Here is a 19,296-nt window from a genome sequence, read left to right on the forward strand (position 1 = left end):
AATGTAAGGATATAGAGGCTTATCTCACTAGGGGTAAGATAGATACCGCCTACAGAAAAATTAAAGAGACCTTTGGAGAAAAGAGAGCCACTTGTATGAATATCAAGAGCTCAGATGGCAACCCAGTTCTAAGTAAAGAAGGGAAAGCAGAAAAATGGAAGGAGTATATAGAGGGTCTATACAAGGGCGATGTACTTGAGGACAATATTATAGAAATGGAAGAGGATGTAGATGAAGATGAAATGGGAGATACCATACTGGGCGAAGAGTTTGACAGAGCACTGAAAGACCTAAGCCAAAACAAGGCCCCGGGAGTAGACAACATTCCATTGGAACTACTGACGGCCTTGGGAGAGCCAGGCCTAACAAAACTCTACCATCTGGTGAGCAAGATGTTCGAGACAAGCGAAATACCCTCAGACTTCAAGAAGAATATAATAATTCCAATCCCAAAGAAAGCAGGTGTTGACAGATGTGAAAATTACCGAACTATCAGTTTAATAAGTCACGGCTGCAAAATACTAACACGAATTCTTTACAGACGAATGGAAAAACTGGTAGAAGCCGACCTCGGGCAAGATCAGTTTGGATTCCGTAGAAATGTTGGAACACGTGAGGCAATACTGGCTTACCTTAGAAGCTAGATTAAAAAAAGGCAAAACCTACGTTTCTAGCATTTGTAGACTTAGAGAAAGCTTTTGACAATGTTGATTGAAATACTCTCTTTCAAATTCTCAAGGTGGCAGGGGTAAAATACAGGGAGCAAAAGGCTATTTACAATTTGTACAGAAGCCAGATGGCAGTTATAACAGTCGAGGGGCATGAAAGGGAAGCAGTGGTTGGGAAGGGAGTGAGACAGGGTTGTAGCCTGTCCCCGATGTTATTCAATCTGTATATTGAGCAAGCAGTGAAGCATACAAAAGAAAAATTCGGAGTATCTATTAAAATCGATGGAGAAGAAATAAAAAACGTTGAGGTTCGCCGCGGACATTGTAATTCGGTCAGAGACAGCAAAGGGCTTGGAAGAGCAGTTGAACGGAATGGACAGTGTCTTGAAAGAAGGATATAAGATTAACATCAACAAAAGCAAAACGAGTATAATGGAATCTAGTCGAATTAAGTCGGGTGATGCTGAGAAAAATAGATTAGGAAATGAGACACTTAAAGTAGTAAATGAGTTTTGCTATTTGGGGAGAAAAATAAGTCACGATGGTCGAAGTAGAGAGGATATAAAATGTAGACTGACAATGGCAAGGAAAGCGTTTCTGAAGAAGAAAAATTTATTAACATCGAGTATACATTTAAGTGTCAGGAAGTCGTTTCTGAAAATATTTGTATGGACGGTAGCCATGTATGGAAGTGAAACATGGACGATAAACAGTTTAGACAAGAAGAGAATAGCCCGCATCTCGTGGTCGTGCGGTAGCGTTCTCGCTTCCCACGCCCGGGTTCCCGGGTTCGATTCCCGGCGGGGTCAGGGATTTTCTCTGCCTCGTGATGGCTGGGTGTTGTGTGCTGTCCTTAGGTTAGTTAGGATTAATTAGTTCTAAGTTCTAGGCGACTGATGACCTCAGCAGTTGAGTCGCATAGTGCTCAGAGCCAAGAAGAGAATAGAAGCTTTCGAAATGTGGTGCTACTGAAGAATGCTGAAGATCAGATGGGTAGATCACATAACTAAAGAGGAGGTATTGAATAGGATTGGGGAGAAGAGAGGTTTGTGGCACAACTTGACAAGAAGAAGGGATCGGTTGGTAGGACATGTTCTGAGGCATCAAGGGATCACCAATTTAGCTTTGGAAGGCAGCGTGGAGGGTAAAAATGGTAGAGGGAGACCAAGAGATGAATACACTAAGCAGATTCAGAAGGATGTAGGTTGCAGTAGGTACTGGGAGATGAAGAAGCTTGCACAGCATAGAGTAGCATGGAGAGCTCCATCAAACCAGTCTCTGGACTGAAGACGACAACAACAACCAACCGTATTTTACGCACTATAAGATATTACGGACTGCAAGACGCACTTTAATTTTTAAGCATTTTTTAAAATAACGCTTTTTCCAATTTTATTATTAGACTGAAAAGCCAGACTAAAAAAAAGTTTCAGTTTATGAAACCGAACTAACCTTTAAAATTCCTGAAAATCGTCAACTTCTACTTTTGGCCATTATGCATTGTCCTCTATTTGCACATTTAGTCTTTCTCGTTTTTTTCTGTTGTTCTTAACTAGCGCACCAATCGTGAATGGGTTTTTTTTCTGTTGGTGCACGGCCGAAATGCCTCTCACGTGCTCTCTTTTCATGTTATTACATATGCCATCACTTTCAATTTACAACCCGCATCATATGAATAGGTTTTTTTTCCATCACGAAACTAGCTACTAACAAAGACACTGTAGTGTTACCGACAACACAAATCGCTTTCAGTTCAAGCTGACTGGCACAGTAGGCTGCACTAGTGCATCATAAGCTAGACAGTGTTCTGGGTTTGTGATGGCTGCACGCAACTCGTGGTGATCGCATCGCTGCACTGCTGCTGCTGCCAGCTGAATCCAGCCAGTTGTGCCAGACAGACATGGGCTTCCCGCAGCATCGAGTATATGGCCATTTCTAAGACTATCCAGATCGAACACTGGACATTTTTACACACTGAATCGCCAAAAATACTGGTATAGTCATACGTATTCAAATACAGGAATATGTAATCACGGAGAATACGGCGCAGCTGGCGGCAAGTGTCTGGCACAGTTGTTCGATCGGTTACTACTGCTGCAATGGCAGGTTGTCAAGATTTAAGTGAGTTTGAACGTGGTGTTGTAGTCGGTGCGCGAGCCGTGGGGCACAGCATCTCCGACGTAGCGATGATTTGGTGACCTTCCCGTACGACCACTTCACGAGTGTACCGTGAATATCAGGCATCCGGTCAAACATAAAATCTCCGACACCGCTGTGGCCGGAAAAAGATCCTGCAAGAACGGGACCGAAGACGACTGAAGACAATCGTTCAACGTGGCAGAAGTGCAACCCTTCTGCTGATTGCTGCAGATGTCAGTGCCGGGCCATCAACAAGTGTCAGCGTGCGAACCATTCAACGAAACATCATTGATATGGGCTTTCGGAGCCCCTCGATGATTGGACAATACAAAGCTTTACGCCTCGCATGGGCTCGTCAACACCAACATCGGATTGTTGATGACTGGCAACTTGTTGCCAGATCGGACGAGTCTTGTTTCAAATTGTATCGAGTGTATCCACGGATATGGAGACAACCTCACGAATCTGTCGACCCTGCATGTCACTAGGGGACTGCTCGAGCTGGTGTAGGCTCTGTAATGGAGTGAGGCGTGTGCAGCTGGAGTGATGTGGGACCTCTGATACGTCTAGATACGACTCTGACAGGTGACACGTACGTAAGCATCCAGTCTGATTACCTAAATCGATCCGTGTCCATTGTGTATTCCGATGGACTTGGGAAATTCCAGCAGGACAACGCGCCACCCCACACGTCCAGAATTGCTACATAGTGGCCCCAGGAGCACTCTTCTGAGTTTAGACACGTGTGCTGGCCGCCAGACTCCGCAGACATGAACATTATTGAGCATACCTGGGATGCCGTGCAACGAGCTCTTCAGAACGGATCTCCACCACCTCGTACTCTTACGGATTTGTGGTCATCCCTGCAGCACTGCTTCAGACATTAGTCGAGTCCGTGCCGCGTCGTGCTGCGGGGCTTCTGCGTGCTCGCGGGGTCCCCACACGATATTAGGCAGGCGTACCAGTTTACTTGGCTCTTCATCGTATTAATTTGGAGCATGAGACCCACATGCATTTTGGAGGCAATTTTTCGAAAAAAAAATATACTTCTTACAGTCCGCAAAGTACAGTATAAATCTAAATACACGGGGAAACATCTGAAATAATGAAACTTCCTGGCAGATTAAAACTGTGTGCCCGACCGAGACTCGAACTCGGGACCTTTGCCTTTCGCAGTCAAGTTTGGAAGGTAGGAGACGAGATACTGGCAGCAATAAAGCTGTGAGTACCGGGCGTGAGTCGTGCTTCGGTAGCTCAGTTGGTAGAGCACTCGCCCGCGGAAGGCAAAGGTCCCGAGTTCGAGTCTCGGTCCGGCACACAGTTTTAATCTGCCAGGAAGTTTCATATCAGCGCACACTCCGCTGCAGAGTGAAAATTTCAATCTGAAATAATATTGGTCAACACTGAACATTTGACTCCTAATAAGAGGTGGTTTATTCAATAACGGTGTTCCTTGAATCAGTTTTTACGTAGATTAAGTTTATTACTGAAATACGTCACAGCTCTCGAAGCGAAAGACGACAGTATCCACACTCAGATCAACGCACGACTTGAAGTCAATACACAAGTACCCTCACCTGCATTCTTGGATGCCAGTAGGTGATCCAGTATGTCTGTATATAAATTCGATCACACCAATTTTCCGTACTCTCTGCTGATACAAAACCTCCCCGATCGATGTCCGGGACTGTTCCCTTTCGTCGACGTCCACCCTGCTACCACCTCCTCCACGACCAGTGCCTCCACCGTCACCACCCTGCAGACATCTCACCACGAGCTGCACGCTTCATACGACATCAGACTCACCTGCAAGTGGACCACCATCCCTACACTAGTGATTGCGTACGTATTCTCAAGGACAGCTTATGTCAGCCGGCCGGGGTGGCCGAACGGTTCTAGGGGCTTCAGTCTGGAGCCGCGCGACCGCTACGGTCGCAGGTTCGAATCCTGCCTCGGGCATGGATGTGTGTGATGTCCTTAGGTCACTTAGGTTAAAGTAGTTCTAAGTTCTAGGGGACTGATGACCTCAGCAGTTAAGTCCCATAGTGCTCAGAGCCATTTTGACAGCTTCTGTCAACGAATGTCAGCTGACAGCAGCTTTTTATCACTTTAATTACACACCTCATTAGTACGCACATACACTGGCGCAAAAGGTAACCTCAGCACCACGAAAGAGTTGTGCGGTATTAACGAAAATTGGTTGGCCTCTTTGTACATCTAAGAGATGACTTCTTATCCAATTTCGCGTCAGTGGCCTAAGAGTGGTGCCTAGTAGCATCCCGCAACAACATTTAAAATCGACCAACTTGAAATGCACTGAATTCTTTTTTTGTAAATTTGACTTCACTTCATTGCTTAACCCACTTCTCAACTCGCAGAAACTGGAAGACTTCAGGCTGCCAACGGTTTGTGTCTCGCCACTGCCAGTAATAATAACTTTGAAATCTGTAATGGATTACAACAAAAGAAGAAAAGAACTGGAACCAAGAAAGATCAAATAAACTGGTTAGGATTCGCAGATAACTTTGCATTTATAGGTAAAAACGTTCGAAAAGCCAGAAATCAAATACACTCCTGGAAATTGAAATAAGAACACCGTGAATTCATTGTCCCAGGAAGGGGAAACTTTATTGACACATTCCTGGGGTCAGATACATCACATGATCACACTGACAGAACCACAGGCACATAGACACAGGCAACAGAGCATGCACAATGTCGGCACTAGTACAGTGTATATCCACCTTTCGCAGCAATGCAGGCTGCTATTCTCCCATGGAGACGATCGTAGAGATGCTGGATGTAGTCCTGTGGAACGTCTTGCCATGCCATTTCCACCTGGCGCCTCAGTTGGACCAGCGTTCGTGCTGGACGTGCAGACCGCGTGAGACGACGCTTCATCCAGTCCCAAACATGCTCAATGGACAGATCCGGAGATCTTGCTGGCCAGGGTAGTTGACTTACACCTTCTAGAGCACGTTGGGTGGCACGGGATACATGCGGACGTGCATTGTCCTGTTGGAACAGCAAGTTCCCTTGCCGGTCTAGGAATGGTAGAACGATGGGTTCGATGACGGTTTGGATGTACCGTGCACTATTCAGTGTCCCCTCGACGATCACCAGTGGTGTACGGCCAGTGTAGGAGATCGCTCCCCACACCATGATGCCGGGTGTTGGCCCTGTGTGCCTCGGTCGTATGCAGTCCTGATTGTGGCGCTCACGTGCACGGCGCCAAACACGCATACGACCATCATTGGCACCAAGGCAGAAGCGACTCTCATCGCTGAAGACGACACGTCTCCATTCGTCCCTCCATTCACGCCTGTCGCGACACCACTGGAGGCGGGCTGCACGATGTTGGGGCGTGAGCGGAAGACGGCCTAACGGTGTGCGGGACCGTAGCCCAGCTTCATGGAGGCGGTTGCGAATGGTCCTCGCCGATACCCCAGGAGCAACAGTGTCCCTAATTTGCTGGGAAGTGGCGGTGCGGTCCCCTACGGCACTGCGTAGGATCCTACGGTCTTGGCGTGCATCCGTGCGTCGCTGCGGTCCGGTCCCAGGTCGACGGGCACGTGCACCTTCCGCCGACCACTGGCGACAACATCGATGTACTGTGGAGACCTCACGCCCCGCGTGTTGAGCAATTCGGCGGTACGTCCACCCGGCCTCCCGCATGCCCACTATACGCCCTCGCTCAAAGTCCGTCAACTGCACATACGGTTCACGTCCACGCTGTCGCGGCATGCTACCAGTGTTAAAGACTGCGATGGAGCTCCGTATGCCACGGCAAACTGGCTGACACTGACGGCGGCGGTGCACAAATGCTGCGCAGCTAGCGCCATTCGACGGCCAACACCGCGGTTCCTGGTGTGTCCGCTGTGCCGTGCGTGTGATCATTGCTTGTACAGCCCTCTCGCAGTGTCCGGAGCAAGTATGGTGGGTCTGACACACCGGTGTCAATGTGTTCTTTTTTCCATTTCCAGGAGTGTATTAAGACTGCAAAATGTCATACAAAAATAGGACTCCATATACCATTCGAAAAGAAATTAACATTCCTGCAGGCAAAAAAAAAAGTGTATCGAAACTAAATTAAAACATTACAAAAGGTGACATATCGAAGTGAAACTCTTTTCAAAGTCACCCAGGAAATAAAATCGACTAAATCTTTAAAATAGAGAGGAGAAGGACTGTAACATGCATAATTAAGAAATGTCAAAAAGGGGTACGGTTAAAGAAGTTAAAAAGAAATGGCTCTGAGCACTATGGGACTCAACTGCTGTGGTCATAAGTCCCGTAGAACTTAGAACTACTTAAACCTAACTAACCTAAGGACATCACACACATCCATGCCCGAGGCAGGATTCGAACCTGCGACCGTAGCGGTCGTGCGGTTCCAGATTGTAGCGCCTTTAACCGCTCGGCCACTCCGGCCGGCGGTTACAGAAGTGGCAAATGGTGTACAGCGAATGGAGCGCATTACAAATACTATACTGAAGAAAAGATGTATTTTTTATCGCGTTATGAGGACAGCAGTAACCAGGTTATCAAGAACAACTACACAGAAACTTTGGAACATGAAGTAACAAGCAGGATGGATAAAAGAAATCAGGGAAGGCATGAAAGAGCTACAATTAACCCAAGACGACTTGCAAAACAAAAGAGAAAATTTGAAGCAAAATACATAAAAACATGATTTAAAACAAAAACAGACAAACTGCAGACAATAAGAAGGGTAATTACAGGCGAGGAACGACTAAAAATATCAGAACGAATAAAAAGATGCGGGGCAATTCGGAAACAAACCTTCTGAAGATGATGACCAGAAAACGACTGAAGTGGTCCAATGAGGCCAAAAAAGCACAACAATAATACAGTGCAGGTCCTAAAGCAATGTAGTAGTCATTACATATTACAGTGTTGTGCTGTCAATTAATTCATTTACCTGTTGGGAAGCGAATAGAGACACAATTTCTCTTCCACAGCGGGAACTACCTATAACTCTGGGAAGTCATTTTCGTGAGTTATTCGAGCATATGTGATGTGAATGTCTCACGTTTACTGCCACAGATGTAGCGCATAAAATACAAATTACGTGCTGTGTAGTGGATGGGCTGTGTGAGGGAGACGTGCACACGTTATTTCACGTGCTGTAACTTCCGTCTACATGATGTCGCCCGTTAATGTGAAAAACAACTTACGTAATCAGTATTAGACTATTATGAAATAATAACAACAGTAATTATTTTTTTTTAAATTAATTTCGTGACCAAATCACAATCGAACCTCTCTGTTTTTATCCTGTAGAAAATTTCATTTTAGCCCTCAGCTTGGGAGCCGCTATACCGGAGGAGCTCTCGTTTCACGAGCAAGTGACGTCACAGAGCAGATGTTTCCAAAAGCAGCCGGCAGTAAACACCACGCGGACTTTCTGCAGCTCAGACTACGGCGGACTGCAGAAATAAAACGTGACAAAGTGCTTCCAGCCACTGCCTGTGTAGCAGATCGCCTGCGTTCCTACACACACACACACACACACACACACACACACACACACACAGAAACGCGAGCACGCAGCTATGGCCCTCTCCGGTGAACATCTGATAAAGTGTGAGAGCACAGTTTATGTACCCTGTAGAGGCATGAAAAAGCGAATTCAGCAAAAGGTGACAGGTCGTTCTGGAACAGTCAGACAGTCACATATGCGATAGTAAGAAAGTAAATGACCCCACTGACGATGGTGGAATCTTACCGAAACACGTTTGTGCAATAAACAAGAAGGGTTTGTGCCAGCTCGAGGCGGAAAGCTGCTTGCGTAATTCCCGAGTAGCAGCCAGAACGCAGTCTTCCTCGAGGTACGACATTCCGTTGCTCCACCACTGCGGCTTGTAATGTCCCCACAGCAAATACCCTCTACCACGCACCAATTAATCATTTTCAGTCAAACCACCCACATTCGTTCACTTTGGAAAAGTTATCATTTGTGCCGCTAGCGGTTAGTTTTGAAGAGAAAGAGATTGTAAAAGGAAAATAATAAAGACGAGGAATGACCGGAGATCTGGACATGTAATGGAGATGGATTTAATACACGATTTCCTCCATAAATAAGGTTTGTGACTTTTCTGTTCTGGAGTGAATGAACGAATGAGTTTTTCCTGAATCATTTGTTGATCACGTTGGCCCTGTAATTAGTGGGGAAGTTTCAGCTGTGTCGAAGAGAGACTGCAATCACTGAGTCTGTGTTAAATCGTCCAAAAAGGCTTCGTACACATCTGGAATTCGCAATCTTTCGTAACAGGAACAAATTGTCCAAACGATTGATTCTCCCGACTGACTGCAGTGTTTAACAGTAATAATAAATCTAAAGATCTCTTACAGCAAGCCAGCCGCTGATTACCAAGACGAAGGACTCCACCAAAGAGTCTGTTTGGCCGATTCTTTTTATCACTTTATCACGTAATGAAATCTTATATCAAAATCTATACATAGATAAAGGAGAGAAAGAGAGAGAGCGAATGAAAATAGAGATAATACTAATAATCCTCCATTAGTGTAATTTTTCGCCTGTCTTATCACGTATCAGCCAAGAACTGGGAGGGCCTTACTTTACTGTATAGACTTATGTGTGAAGGTGAAGGGATCTTAAAGACAACAGATACACGTCTATACAGACAAGACATTACACAGAGATACCGGCTGGCTGCATTGATAATCTATTCTTAGATTAAAGAGACGGCAACTTATTGTCCGAACACTGAAATGTTAAAGGCTGACAACTAGCAGCTGGACGTTTGTTGGTGCGTGGCGAGGTGCTACCATACATCTTCCCAACACATGCCAAACGTGCTCGATGGGGTTTAAGTAGGGCCATCCGGTAGGTCAGTCCATTTGTCGAGCATCCTCTCTTTCTAAGAGCTGCTCCCCAACATTCACAGTTCGTTGCGGTCGCACATCTTCGTCTATAAAAATGAAATCAGTGCCAAATGCATCCTAGAAAAAGACTCAGATCGGGAAGGTACAGTCTTTCAGTTACGTCGAGCGGTCAGTGTACCGTGATAGAAGACTCGCAGCTCAGTACGTCCAAGCAGCATAACGTGTCCCCACGCAATAACACCTGGTCCACCAAAACGATCGTGTTCGACGACGTTCCTGAGTGCATTTAGTGTGGCCATATCTCCTCATATGAGAGTACATCAGGCGTTGTCCAGTACCATCGTTCTGTCTGGGGAGGCACAGTGGCGGCTGGGCGCACTCACCTTCACATCTTCTGACACGGTACTCTCTCCAGCCACCTTCGTTGTGACACTGTACTCCTTTCCCATGCACACCTTTCCAGTGCTCCATTCGGTCCTGGGTTCATTTTTATGGATGATAATGGTCGACCACATTCAGCAGCGCAGTGTTGTTGTTGTTGTTGTCTTCAGTCCTGAGACTGGTTTGATGCAGGTCTCCATGCTACTCTATCCTGTGCAAGCTTCTTCATCTCCCAGTACCTACTGCAACCTACATCCATCTGAATCTGCTTAGTGTATTCATCTCTTGGTCTCCACGCTGCCCTCCAATGCTAAACTGGTGATCCCTTGATGCCTCAGAACATGTCCTACCAACCGATCCCTTCTTCTTGTCAATTTGTGCCACAAACTCCTCCCCAATTCTATTCAATACCTCCTCATTAGTTATGTAATCTACCCATCTAATCTTCAGCATTCTTCTGTAGCACCACATTTGGAAAGATTCTATTCTCTTCCTGTTCAAACTATTTATCGTCCATGTTTCACTTCCATACATGGCTACACTCATACAAATACTTTCAGAAATGACTTCCTGACTCTTAAATCTATACTCGATGTTAACAAATTTCTCTTCTCCAGAAACGCTTTCCTTGCCATTGCCAGTCTGCATTTTATATCCTCTCTACTTCGACCATCATCAGTTATTTTGCTCCCCAAATAGCAAAACTGCTTTACTACTTTAAGAGTCTCATTTCCTAATCTAATTCCGTCAGCATCACCCGACTTAATTCGACTACATTCCATTATCCTCGTTTTGCTTTTGTTGATGTTCAACTTATATCCTCCTTTCAAGACACTGCCCATTCCGTTCACCTGCTCTTCCAAGTTCTTTGCAGTCTCTGACAGAATTACAATGTCATCGGCGAACCTCAACGTTTTTATTTCTTTTCCATGGACTTTAATACCTACTCCGAATTTTTCTTTTGTTTCCTTCACTGCTTGCTCAATATATAGATTGAATAACACCGGGGAGAGGCTACAACCCTATCTCCCTCCCTTCCCAACCACTGTCTCCCTTTCATGCCCCTCGACTCTTATAACTGCCATCTGGTTTCTGTACAAATTGTAAATAGCCTTTCGCTCCCTGTATTTTACCTCTGCCACCTTTAGCAGCGCAGATGGAGGTGTAAGGTGGCAACGCCTTTGGACCCTACATGACTCCATTTAACGTGACACTTAAGCTTTCGTTGGAGTAATACTCTAAATTAGGATGTAGGAAATCTTTGTGGAAACGCATCGGCACGCGAGAATTCCGCGATTTTGTAATTATAAGATTTTGCGGAAAGGCAGTACGCGAGAGACAGCTCGGCTACCTCCCCGCCTAGCCGCCGAAGGCCACAGCCTGACGGTATGAATGGCGAACTGGGGGATTTCTGTAATCCGTTTGGAGAAGCCACAGCGGTCGGCAACCTCTCAGGGACGTGCGGCTGCAGGTGTTCAAGTGTTTACCAAAACAGAGCAGTGGACAGCTGGACGGGCTTTCCTGTGCGTGCTCTCGCCTGTGTCCCACTAATTTTATGTCATAGAGCCGGGCGGAGTGGGCGTGCGGTTCTAGGCGCTACAGTCTGGAGCCGAACGACTGCTACGGTCGCAGGTTCGCATCCTGCCTCGGGCATGGATGTGTGTGATGTCCGTAGCTTAGTTAGGTTTAATAAGTTCTAAGTTCTAGGCGACTGATGACCTCAGAAGTTAAGTCGCATGCTGCTCAGAGCCATTTGAACCATTTACGTCTTAAGAGTAAATCAAGTGGGACAGGCCAGGAGTTCCGAATAGCAAATTTCAATGCAAGAATCTGTGTTCGCTACGACGGGGAATCTTGCCGGGAAAATCTCGAGTGGTCTGTTGGGAGAAAACTGCCCACAGCTGTGGTTCTTCCCAGCCGGCAAGGGCGGAGATTACTTGTGAAATTTTGTAGGAATAAAAGAATTGTGGAAAAGAGTTCTATTCCCAGGCACTGGCAAACTGGGTATTTTGAGAGCTTCTACTGATGTTATTCGCTCGGTAAAAGTTGAGGTGAGAAAACAAAAGATGAAGAGCGATCTTGCTGGACTCTCGGTAGAGGTCTTCCGTTCTGGGCTCTCGTACTGAGAGGACGTTAGCCAAGTCGTCTCCCATCTTGGTTTTTCGTTCTGAGTGGACCTTAGCCGCGCCAGCTCTTTGCTGCCGGGAAGATGGTTGCAAATAGAGAAGTTTATGGACACAGCGGTCTGTTGTCCGAGTAGTGTAGGAGTGTACTTTCAGAGAAGCCACACGCCGACCGCACAGCCGCGCCGTCGCCGTCGGAGACCGCCGCTGCAGCAGGAATGTTACGGTCAGATCGTTCCTGCTCCGGCCTGTGTCAGGAGTAACGTTAGATAGTTGGATCACGTGCAGTTGCTGTTTCCACAGAGGTTTCACTGTACTTTGGGGTGTAGTGGCTCTTCGTATTTTACGTTTTGTGTCGATGTCAGTCGGTCAGCCAAGTTATAAGGTCAGCTAAGTTATAAGAGATCGCGTTTTGGACCGATTTTAACACAGTTCACTGCCAATGCCAGTCAGGAGGATAATTTGTAAATTGTTGATTGTGTTTCATTCAGCATTGATCTGAAGGTTATAATAAAATTATTGTGATTCAGTAGAGCCTTTACTTTCAGTAGTTGATCCTGAATTCACCCTTTAGCGTTATTTTATTTTTGTGTATGAGTTTGGTATCATTGAACACTCTAAGTGTTCATGATCATTCATGTTTGGAAGTAAAAACAGGTGTGATTCGTCGTCAACGCTACCACCACAGATTAATTAGGGGTGACAGGGCCATACTTAAATCTAGCATTATCCATTTTTGCGTACTGTTCCACTCCCAATTTCTTTGTAAGTTGTTTGTCAGGCAAGCAGTAGGTGGGGTGTTACAGAGGATATTCAGCGAATGGACTGGCCTGCCCGTTCAGCCGACTTACATCCCATAACCCCGTGGACGAGGTGTGGGACGTGCTGGGGAGACGCGGTGCAGCGCGCCCCGTGCACCAATGGCCACCACCCACCAGCTGTCGACCGTGCTGGTGTAGGGATGGAAGGCCGCACCATGAGAACTGCTCACCTGCCAACCTCACGGCCAGCATGGGAGCGCGTTGCAGGGCACGCACTTCAGTCTGTGGCAATCACACACCCTGCTGACTGAAGACCACAACAACAACAACAACATCGAGAAAGTTCAAAGAAGAGCAGCCCGTTTAGTGTTACTGCGAAATAGGGGAGAGATTGTCACTTGCATGACAAAGGATTTGGGATGGAGATCATTGAAACAAAGGCGTTTCTCACGAAGTTTTCAATCACCACCTTTCTCCTCCTAATGCGAAAATATTTCGTTGACGCCGACCTACACAGGGAGAAACGATCATCACAATAAATGAAGGGAAATCAAAGCTCGCTCGGAAATATACAGGTGTTCGCGTTTTCCGCGCGCTGTTCGGGAGCATAATAATGAAGAATTATTGTGAAGGTGGTTCGATGAACTCTGCCAGGCACTTAAGCGTGATTTGCAGACCATCTACGTAGATGTACTATTAACTCTATTCGCAACACACTTTGCAGACGGTGTGTACATATGCCAGTGAATGTACCTGCAAAACTACAATTCGGCTCTGTGAAGGATGATTTGGGGCTTAGGAAACCCGGGGTGCACAAAATTCCGTGTCAATGTGGGAAAGCTTACGTTGGCCGTTCTGTTCGCACAGTGCATGACAGGTGTGTGGAACATGGCCGTCATACGAGGCTACAACAGCCGGAAAAACCGGCGGTAGCAGAACACTGCCTAAATGAGGGACACAAAATGAAATTTGAGGAAACTGTTGTGGTTGCTAACATTTCCGGTTTTTTGAACAGTGTGTATAAAGAGGCGATTGAAATTAGGTTGGCTGATAATTTAATCAACAGAGACAATGGGTTTCCTCTTAAGAAGACGTGGAATCCTGTATTATCTCGCATCAAAACTGAACGTTCTGCGGCGCGGCCCTGACTGCGATATATCGTTGCCAGCAGTGTTCCACTAAGGGCGGCGCCAGCTCCCTGTCTTGGAAGGCAGAAACCGTGATGGGCGGCGCATGCGCCGTGTACAGGACGGTGGCCTCTATAGGACGTCGATTTGCAGCCTGGCGTCAGTTCTCAGCGGGACTCATCAGCAGAAGCAGCATTCTCCTGAAGACGGCGAACAGTTAGAACGCCGAAATATCGAGTCAAGTTGATTTTAGTATCCGGCAGCAAACCCGAAGAGACTTTCGTGACTTATTACGCCGGGAAAGCCTACGTAATCACATAAATAAAAACGCAAGAATCGATTGAGCGAAAGAGCAGCCGTGCAGCCAGTCTGTAGTGTGAGGGCCCCAGCAGTACACAGCTGGGCGGCGCCCGACGTGAATGGACGCCGCGCTGAACGAGCAGCGGGCGGCTGGCGGCGGGCGGCGGGCGTCCACCTGAGGAGTGACGCCGGGCGCCGCTAATGAATGGACGCCCGCCGCCAGAATTAGCTGACCCGGCAGGTATGCGCGCTCCACGCGCGGCGCGCACTAATTCCGGACCGCTGTCCGACCTCCGAGCCTCTCTGTGGGGAGACCGACCGACCGCGTCCCGGACGCTAACGATCGCCGCTAATAAAAACACGGGCTCATTCTCACAACGAAAGCGACAGAGAAAGAGCGGCGGCCGGCCTACATCTGCGTCTCCTCCGCGCAAACCAGGAGGAGGGTGCGTCGCGTACCTCTTTGGCCTTCCCGTTTTCCTCTTTCGACCGCGAAAGGTTGTAACGCATGTTTGCGACGTTTCTCATCGAGCCATATACGTTATCTCGCACTTCTAGCTGCTTCTCTCACACAAATAAAGATAAAGATTCAGAAATTCAGGGTCGCCACCAGCCCAAGCCCTTCCTAACCATTTAGAAAGAACGGAGCTGGAAAATTATTAGTTTAATTACTGTAATAATTTAATTACAAATACGCAAATTACTTTAAGCAGCCAGATAAATAGCACTCCATGTCGTCCATGAAGCAACTTGAATAATTCAGGAATGGAAATCACAATAAGGGGGTAAGATCGACACCAAAGAATTTATCTTTCACGTAAATTATTTACTGTAACTAAATATTTGGTTGCACGTCCTAACTACACATAACTGGTGCCTGACTCGAAATATTTAAGTAAGAATTAGTGAGAATGAAAGAGAGCACAATTTAACTATAGCAAGAAGAAACACGGGGGTGGGAGACAATTATACTATGATCTCCTTTGCATTAATACCATAAAAATATCTCAGTGAGATTTGCATTACGATTCTACGAATGCTCAATTCTAGACAGAGGTGTAACCAATACACAAGGCTGTGTGATAATTATTTAACATACTAACTGCGTCTGCTGCTTGCAAACGGCTGAACTAGAGCACGTGCTGCATTCTGACTCAAACTGTTGTGCTGCTCTGTAGAAAGCGCACGAAAGAACAGATATTCTTGCAGAAATTATAGCTCATTAAACAAGCAAACTGTTAAAATAAAGCCTATTGCGGTGCCGTGGTGAACCAGAAGGGCCATTGATTACCCAAACACGTGACACAGAATCGGGACACAAAGACAAAAGCAATTTCCACAAAATATAAGATTGAAAATCATTAAAAAAAATAAGTCGCTTCACACGCTTGTTACGCTAAAGCCCTTAAGTATTTCATCAGTTGAACATAACGAAGTCCTAACTCAACCTGATTCCCATCACCTGAAACCCCCCTTAAGAGCTACGATCCGTGCTCACCAAGCGTTCACCGAAGAGTGCCTCTTCCTCTCTCCAGGTTACCTAGCTCCCCTTGCAGCGTAAACTACCAGAAGGGTAGCCCTCCGTCACCAACCTCACACACAAAAACAGCCCTCGACTAAGATGGGTAAACCTCTCCGTTCAGGTATTGGAAACGTAAGTTGGTCATCCTGCGCTCTCCTTTGAACGACAACCAACATCGTCTGCCCCCAGCAGACGATGACCAACTCAGCGAGTCCCACGAAACAAAACCGAAACCCTCATTAAAACACACATATAATAATTAATAGGCCTTATTTGATTGCTCAGTCTTTCTGGAAGAGTTCATGAATTGCGCTAAAATCAGGTAGTAAAATGAACAGTTTGTACCGAATTAGACAAGCGTCTTATGAAACGGCTCACAGAGACGTTTCAAGGTCTGCGGAAAGAATGATTGCTGCTGAGTCTGCGCGCGGCAGGAATGGAAAAAAAATCGGTCCCGGTTAAAACCGATACTGGTATTGTACACTGAAGAGCCAAAGAAACTGGTACACCTGCCTAATATCGTGTAGAGCCTCCGCGAGCACGCAGGAGTTCCGCAGCAAAAGTATTCAGAAAAAAAAGAAAAGGACGCAATTTTGTGTCAACCTTATTTTACACTTTTTATTTATTGTTTGTGTGTGTGTGTGTGTGTCGAAATATATCAATTAATTGAAAAAACTTTACAGATCTACAGAGTTAGTTTTAGGTAAATAGTATACACTGCTCTAGCAGGGAAAAAAGAGAACCTACGGAAAAATGCTGCTCTCGGAAGCCAAAAAAGGCGAATTGACGAAAAGAGCTGTGTCAACCCGTATTCCGCCTTGCTGTTCAAACAGTCTGGAATGTGAACATAGTTCGCGCTTTTTTTGTGCTGCAGGAAGGTAGTAGAGAGGCAGTGACGGTAGAAGAGAGATGAGTCAGCGGCGGTGGGAGAGGAGACAGTCATGGAGGAAGCGAGAATGTGGCGGTTAAAGAGAAAGATAGGTAGATGAAGACAACAGCGGTGGGAACCAAAGAGAGGCGATGGAGGTGACCAGTGAGAGAGGAGACAGTGGCTGTCACAAAGCGAGAGGGATGAAGACCGTACTTAGGAGCCTGCATGTCCGTAACCGTCCCCCCCCCCCCCCCCCCCCACACCCCCCTTTCCACTGGACTGTAACCTGTAGGTATCGTGGAGGGTGTTGGAATATGTAGAAGTAAGGGGTGTTTTGTACATAGTTCCGCGTAGTCAGCGCGTACACAACTTTACCACTAGAGCGCGCCCCGCTAAGCACAACAGCGCAGGCGCAGCGCTCGTCCGTCTCCGCACTACGAGATGGCGCTGCCATAGAGACGGACCAAATTCTCCTTCCGCCGATCCGTGTATTAATATGTAACGCAGCCAATGAGATTGCTGCTAACAAAGAACTTTCTTTCTCCTCGCGGATCACCCTCACGCAGTGATACCTGAACTCTCGAGGTTCTATAACGAGTGTACAGACCTCCAATTAGTCAGTCTGCATTAGTCTGCATCAGTCTGAGCCAGTCTATAGTCAAGTTTCAGTCTGCACCTAATAAGATTATCATATTCCTGTACGTAGCCATGAAGATAAATGTATAGACACTTTGTCAAGTATCAGAGATATGTGAGAATACGATTAACGTACCAAGACCAAAGGAACTTCAGATTGTCAATTGTAAATAGCATCCAGAATCAAGTTTGTAATGTCTATGTTTTTTATTATTTCAATAAATGTGTGTGAAAATTAATCAAGTTCTGTTTAAAGTTGGTCAGCGTCAATCTGCTACTCTAAGAGTGCAAGTGGTATTTCTACCGTCTGACCTAACGGCAGGAGATAAACACGCCACGATAAGACCACAAGACACATTGCTGACACTCGCATACTTCGTTAGAACGACAAGTCAAACAATCTGATGGTGTGTGTACCGAAGGTCTTACAGTATGCACACCACAAAGGGAAAACACAAGTTCGACCCCACAGAATTTTGTGCAACAGAGGTATGATGGAGGTGGTGGCAGTGGAAAACAAAGACAAAACTAGACAGTGTTAGTGAGAGAGGAAACATCGCCAGTGGGACATACGGTAAGTACAGCAGACGGTATGCACGAGAGTCTGAAGAAAGTGGCGGTGGGGGATGAAGGGGGAAGGGGCCAATATTAGTGAGAGAGAACACAGTGTCAATGGGACAGAAAGAAACAAGAGCGGACAGTGGCAGCGAAAGAGTGGTCGGATGCTTGATTTGGAGGGAGGGGACAAAACAGCGAGTTCATCGGCCCCGTCGGATTTAGAAAAGATGGAGAAGGGAGTCGGTCGTGCCGTTTAGAGGGAACCATCCAGGCATTTGCCTGAAGCGATTTAGGGAAATCACAGAAAACCTAAATCATAATGGCCAGAGGCGGGTTTGAAGCGTCGTCCTCCCGAACACGAGGCTAGTGTGCTGACCACTGCGCCACCTCGGTGGGTGCCAGAGAGGGAAGCCTAGGCCTACGTCATGTATGTCCACCGTGTAGACGTGAGGGGGGGGGGGTGTCGACTCGTGAATTTTCTCCCCCCCCCCCCCCCCCCCCAATCACTCTATGACCATGTGTAAATCAATTTGCCCGACTTCTTCCAGCCCCTAGTGTTCAACTTTCCCAGTGTATGGCTCGAAATCCTGAGCAAAGAAGTATATGGAAAGGTGACAATGGTGTTTGGAGATAAACAGAGTAAACTGTAACCGATAAAGAGAGAGTGCCAATGGGAGACAAAAGGAATGGGGCAAAGACATCGGCAGTGGGACACAGAGAGACTGTAAAAGGAAGCAGTGGTAAAGAAGCGCGAGAGAAATGGACGAAGACTGTGACAGAGGGAGAGACAAACAAAGGGCCAGAGGAACAGAAGGGAGAAGTGCGGGAGCGAGAGAGAGATACACAGTCGCTGTGAGAGGAAGAGGCTGAGTATAAAGGCTTAGTATGGGAGAGCGGCTGGCTAAGAGGATTTAGAATATTCTGTGTTAAATGGGCGCGAATTTGCCACATTTTTTGGTGATGAAGGCGGAATAAGGATTGAGACAGTTGCTTCCCCATTTTTCTGCCAGAGTCTTTTAAAGAGGACTCGTTTTTGTGTTTTTCTGCCACGATTTTTTCTACTTGGGCGCGTAAGGCATCTGAACCTTTCTGAAACTTCGTGGTGCGTGTTTCGTGTTCACGGCCACCAGCTTGTTTAGTGACTTTTTATTACTGTTACAGTCTTTCTGTTCATTACTTTTCATGTCCCATAATTGTGGTCGTAGACGTATCGCATTTATGAAATTCATAAATATGTCTGCGTACCGCTGAAACGGAATAAAATATTAGTACAAAGGCGTGAAAATTACCGAACTATCAGTTTAGTAAGCCACGGCTGCAAAATACTAACACGAATTAGG

Source organism: Schistocerca americana, chromosome 10, assembly GCF_021461395.2.
Source record: "Schistocerca americana isolate TAMUIC-IGC-003095 chromosome 10, iqSchAmer2.1, whole genome shotgun sequence".
Taxonomy (NCBI): domain Eukaryota; kingdom Metazoa; phylum Arthropoda; class Insecta; order Orthoptera; family Acrididae; genus Schistocerca; species Schistocerca americana.